Source organism: Enhydra lutris, unplaced genomic scaffold (assembly GCF_002288905.1).
Source record: "Enhydra lutris kenyoni isolate GAN:26980312 unplaced genomic scaffold, ASM228890v2 scaffoldscaffold26, whole genome shotgun sequence".
In the NCBI taxonomy this organism is placed as follows: domain Eukaryota; kingdom Metazoa; phylum Chordata; class Mammalia; order Carnivora; family Mustelidae; genus Enhydra; species Enhydra lutris.
Window position 1 is genome coordinate 25,653,793 of NW_019154110.1, and position 5,630 is coordinate 25,659,422.

General features: G+C 49.4%; 1 pseudogene; it reads right to left on the reverse strand.

Moving 5' to 3' along the window:
* Positions 1 to 2,011: 2,011 nt before the first annotated feature.
* Positions 2,012 to 2,403, reverse strand: LOC111151815 (annotated as a pseudogene).
* Positions 2,404 to 5,630: the final 3,227 nt, after the last annotated feature.

A 5,630-nucleotide genomic window follows, 5' to 3' on the forward strand; every position in this document is an offset into this window, starting at 1 on the left:
AGATCCAGCAGAAGGAAGCACACCTTGAGTCCCCTGGAGGGAGCCAGATAAGCAGAAACTCAGTCCTGTATTACTTGCAGCTGGAGCCCTTGTCAAAGTACGCATTTCTTGGCTCTACCCCGAGGGTCCTACGGCTTCCTGTCCCTCTGGGCAAATAGATCAAGTCCAAGATGGTACCACTTATTCCTCCCTCCACCTCCAATCCCTGTTTTATTTTACTTGGGAACAATCTATTCCCATGTGAAAGTCCAGGGTAGTGGGCTTGGTATTGATTTAGGGTTCCAGCCAGATAAGGATGCCCTAAATTTGAGAAAGGTTCTGCTTTGAACTTACCTAGAATTTTGTAATTTGAACCTCTAAAGAAGAAGCTCTCTTAATTCCAGGGTGTGTGTATATTTCCTGTTGGTTGCTCAGTGTTAAGAATTCTATTTGGAGAGAGGCTGTCATTTTTTTAGGGCGTAGGGCCTTTGAAGGTCTTTATCAGGTGTTGGGTCACTACAAAGGAAAGGAGCCACAGGGTGAGGTGAGGAGCTGTCGGGCGGCAGGCGGAAGGAGGTAGCTCTCCAGGAGGAGGATAAGGGAAGGAGGGATGGGCACAGACTAGCATGAGGCCTCAGGTCACCCAGACACCTGTTGCCATGGCCCGGTGGCGGTTTCCTGCCGCTTGCGAGGACACGCGTGCACAGAGAACACAATGGGTTTGTCTTAACAAGAAGATGCTTCCTGTTTTGCCACCTGGTTCAGTGCCGAGAGGAAGAGTTTATGGGTCTGTGTTTTTCATGTCACTGAGCTCTGTTAGGGAAGGAGTGGGGGCAGGTGAGGCTGAGGGTCTGAGGAAAGGTGAAAGGGAAAGCAGGCGAGCCATTTGTCCTTCTAGAATGGCTCAGAGAAACCTCATACCATTCTAGTTTCAGCCAGTGGTGGGGGGGAAGTGATGGCCACACTGCCCTCCTGTCCCAACAGCTCCATGCCAGGGCCCCTGCGCGCACCTGACGGTTACCCAGAATCTCCTTGGCTTTTTTGGTCCCTTACCGAGAGACTTCTGCAGTAACCTTTATCGTGGTGAGGAGGCAAGAACAGCTGGAAACTTGGACTGAAATAGCCTCTGTGGTGAAAGCAGAGGCCGGAAAAGGTGATGCTGATCTCAGGGTGAGTGATGAATGAGAAATCCCGCACGCCTCAGCCTCCCCCCTACGCCAGACGGAGTCCACCACTGGGCTAATCCTACATATTTCACAGTACAGTGTGTACATTTTATTTTACTTAAGTTTTATCAATTAATTAAATTTAGTTACATTTAATCAATTAGGTAATTTTTAAAGATTTTATTTATTTGAGAGAGAAAGAGTGGGCGTGTGCGCACGTGTGAGAGAAAGAGAGAATGAATGGGAGTGGGGAGGGAGAGAGGGAGAGGGAGAAGCAGACTCCACTGAGCAGGGAGCCTGATGCGGGGATCCATCCCAGGACCCCAGGATCATGACCTGAGCCGAAGGCAGATGCTTAACTGACTCAGCCACCCAGGCACCACTAATTAATTAAAGTGTGTGAGAAGGTAAGCTTTATTTCTACTCTCAAACTCTTCCAACTTTGCATGAAGTCCTTCTTCATCTCTACCTTGGAGATGGCAGAAATTGTAATAAGTGATGCACTGCCATGCACAACACAGTGAATTTTAGCGTTCCCCCCACCACACACACTTTGGGAGAACAGAGGTCACACTATACTTTTTTGGAGACACCCCAAAGGTTGTCTTGCACTTTGATCCAGAAAGGATTTGGTTCAATTTCTTACTGCCTTAGGATACTAAAAGGCACATAAAGTTTGGTTGCTCAGCCCCTCTGGGCTGGGGTGGGGAGAAGGTGGACAGGGAGATGGTCTGGGACAGAAGGGCAGACCATGGAGGTGAGCTGAAGTTCTTGTCGACAGAGAGAGTTGATCCTAGGTGGCTGCTGGTGTGGCTGAGGTCCGCCTGAGTGCTCAGGCTGGGTGGATGCTGGCCTGGTGGTCCTGCTCAATCCACCAGCTCACTGCCCCGGAACCATGGCTGGATCTCCCTCTGGGCCCCCTCCATGGAGTCGCTGGCACAAATGAGCTTCTTGCTGATGTGGATGCTGAAGTCCCTCCTGATGGTGCCGGGGACAGCCTCAGCAGAGTCAGTGTGGCCTAGTCCTAACGTGGCCCTTGAGGAGTAGACCACACTGGGGCCTTCCCAGACCATGACTGCCACTGGCCAGAGCTCATGTAGGTGATGGGGGCCGGGTAGAAGGGCTTCCTCTGCAGGTCCTGGTAGTGCTTGGCAAGAACTCTGGTGCCTGCAGCATCTTCATCCCCACCAGCCTCTCAAAGCACTGGATCCCCCCCCGCAACAAGCCACTGCTCTACCCCATTTGGCTTCACTGCAGCCAGGGTCTGCCCCCATATTCAGGAGCTAGGGCATGTGAGCAGGTTCAGGCCCGGGGCCAAGAGCCACTCAGCAGCCCAGGCTCTGTGGTGTGTTCCAAGAGGCTGCTCATGATCTCCCACCTGGGGGTTGCTGGCTGAGCACCTAGAGTTTGTACATTTTGTTATTAGAAAGCCCAGTGTCTATATGCTTGTTTAGCTCAAGATCATCTGTTGTGATGGAAGAGTATGGGGTTCCAGTCTGTGCTTGGCTAGCCAGGTTTCCAGGAGGCCCTCTCTTGTTTCCTCCTCTGGGGACTGAACCAGATAATCTTGGATGTCCTCTCTAGTCTCACAATTGGGAGATTCCGTTGATCGTATCCAGGAAGGGTGGTGAGGTTCAGAGAAGCTTAGTTTATGAACATTTAGGAAATCCTAGTAGAGCTCTGGTCAGCAAGAAAACACAGGAGGAGTCTTGAAACCATCCACACAGTTGTTGAAGGAGACCATCTCCTCCCTCCTCTTCTTGTACCCTCGCCACGGCATGCAAAGCCCTTCTCAACAAGGCTCATTCACCACCTCCGGCTTCAGTCTCTGACTCCCACCTGTACCCAGCCATTCTGGGCCAACTTTGGGTTCCCCTAAAGCACGGTGCACATTCATTCTTCTGGACTCTTCTACATGCTCTTCTCCCCAGGAGAGAAGGCTCTTTCTCCTGTTAGACTCCAGCTCATCATTCAAGAACCAGCTCCAGTAGCCCTCAGTTCCTGCAGAATTTCTGATGCCGCCAGCCCAGAGCACACCATTCATATCTGACGCCCACAGCATGCTCTTCGCACTCCTGTGATAACACCTCTCAGTCTAATATTTATTCTAGGCACGTATGCATTTTTCCTCTCTGCGTCAGGTTACAACTCAGTGGCACCTTGTTTATTTCTTAGATGCTTAACCCAGCACCTGGCATATTCTCCGTGCTCAGACCAGTAGATATGAAATCAAACCGAAGCACTTTCTTAGGAGTCGCCTAGAGCTCATGAAATAGTGGCCACTCTTCTGTACAGCTAGGAAGGAGATGGGCAGAGGAGGGAAGCGTAATGGGCCTATCTCCACCTAACTGCATGGCCATCCGCCCCCCCTCCCCCGCCCCCTCCAACGGTTAGTGTCAGCTTTGGCTTCTGAATAAAACTCATGGGGTCCCCACTCTGGGAACTCTTCCAGACTGATAAGGCAGGTCAGCAATTTTAAGGATCTTACCTACTGTTTGAGGAAGGAAGAGAGCTGATACTCAGACTCTTCTACATGCCAGACCCGGCGTCACCGCATTTAATCTTCTAAGAATCTTATGAGGTAAGTACTCTGATGCCCATTCTACAGATGAGGAAAGAGAAACTCGGAGAAGTTAAGGACTTTCCCAAAGGGGACTGACAGCCAGTAGCAGAGAGCAAGGAATGGAACTCCCCCATCCATCCTCTTTCCCCTAAGCAACACTAGCTGGTAACCGGAAACCCAACTTCATAACCACCGAAAGCCCCGAATTCGAACGCCTTTGAAGCCAACAAACCAGCAGAAGAGGAATCCCCTTACAGACTGGGTATCCTTTCCGAAGCCGGCTTCACGAGCGTTTCTGATTGGTGGAGGGTAGGTCACGTGCTCGCGTCCTAGCCTCAAGGGAGCTTGGGAGTTGGAGTTCTTGATTTCTCAGGAAGGCAAGATTGTAAGGGAATTTCCTCCAGAAAGGCCATTCATAAGGTGATGGGCATCTACAAATATGACAGATGTTCACGATACTGACTCAACCCTAAATGTCACAGAACAGGAAGTTATTTTAGATGCCCAAACAAATTTGCTCTTTCAAATCCTGCTCCTTCCTTAAAATGTGGTTTTAAGGAAGAATTTTTATTACATAATTTTGGGGGTTATAAGTTACGTACGTTAAAAGTTCACCTCGTTTAGTCTACATGTCTAAGGGTTTTTATAAATGCAGACAGTTGTGTAACCACTACTGCAAGCAAGATAGAGTATACAACTGTCTCATCGCCCCCTGTAGTTTTTGAAGCAAAGACCTTTTAAGCAAAGAACAAAAAATAGAGCTGAAGAGATTTTATGTGTAAATATCAACATAGACAGGCCGAGTCTCCCCCTCCTTGGCTCCTGGCCCAGGGGTAGAGAGACAAAGTTTACCGCAAAAAGACTGAAATGGTCCAAAGTATCATCTCCTTTCAAATGTCAGGTTTAGGGTTTAATGCAAGACAATGGATGAGGTTAACTGTTGTGGTTCTAGCTCACTGCACGAATGCCTGCTTAGTTTGACAGGCAAACAACACCTTGAACAAACGCATAGCTTCCCACAGATCCGGGCGGAGGGAGGCCCGTGTCTGACCTTCCGACTGCACTCTTTGGCAGGCGAACGATGGACACATGGTGCATCTGTGTCCCCACTTCTGCATCATGTTCCAGGTCACAGGATCCAGAAGACCCTGGGTTTAAGAGGTGGCCAAAGGCTGGCATTGTGTAAGGGTGGTGGTGTAGACGTAGCTTAGATGTGCTGGCAGAAGAGGAAGGGAGCGAACAGCAGGCCTGGGCTGGGGGCTGGAAGGAAGCTCTCCATGGAGTCCAGGGATTCTAAATTTGAACATGGCCTTTTAGGTCACTATAAAATATACTTTTCATTATGGAGACATAGATTCTCAAAATAGGATAGAACCTATTTTATTTAACAGTTTTTAGCTTGATTTATAGCATAAATATCTGGGCATGTGGTATGTAGTCCTCTGTTGATGGGTACGCTTGCCCGGGCCCTGCATGTGTTCGAGACAGGCCTAAATGAATGCGTTGAGATTCCTCAGAGATAGTTACCAAAGCTTCCTGCAGTCCAGGCTTCCTGATGGTAGCCCTGTACCCCTCTCCCGGGGAGGTGAGAGAGGAAGAGAATGCGCAAACATTTTTAGACATTAACCATGTGCTTGAATCTGACCAGGGCCCGACTACCCTCACCGGTGGGAGGGTAGAGGGGGGACCCCTTATGTTTCCAGAACCTTCTCTGGGTTGACCCTACCCTAGGGCAAGGAGAGTGCGAACATTCAGGCTGTGGAGCCAGGGAAAGAAAGGGAGGCGGGGAGGGTTCTGCACAAAATCTTAGGCTTTAAGTCATTCCGGATTTCAAATCCAGGCCCCCCTATGAGCTGATGGTTTGATTCTTTTTTTTTTTTAAAGACTTTATTTATGTATTTGACAGACAGAGATCACAAGTA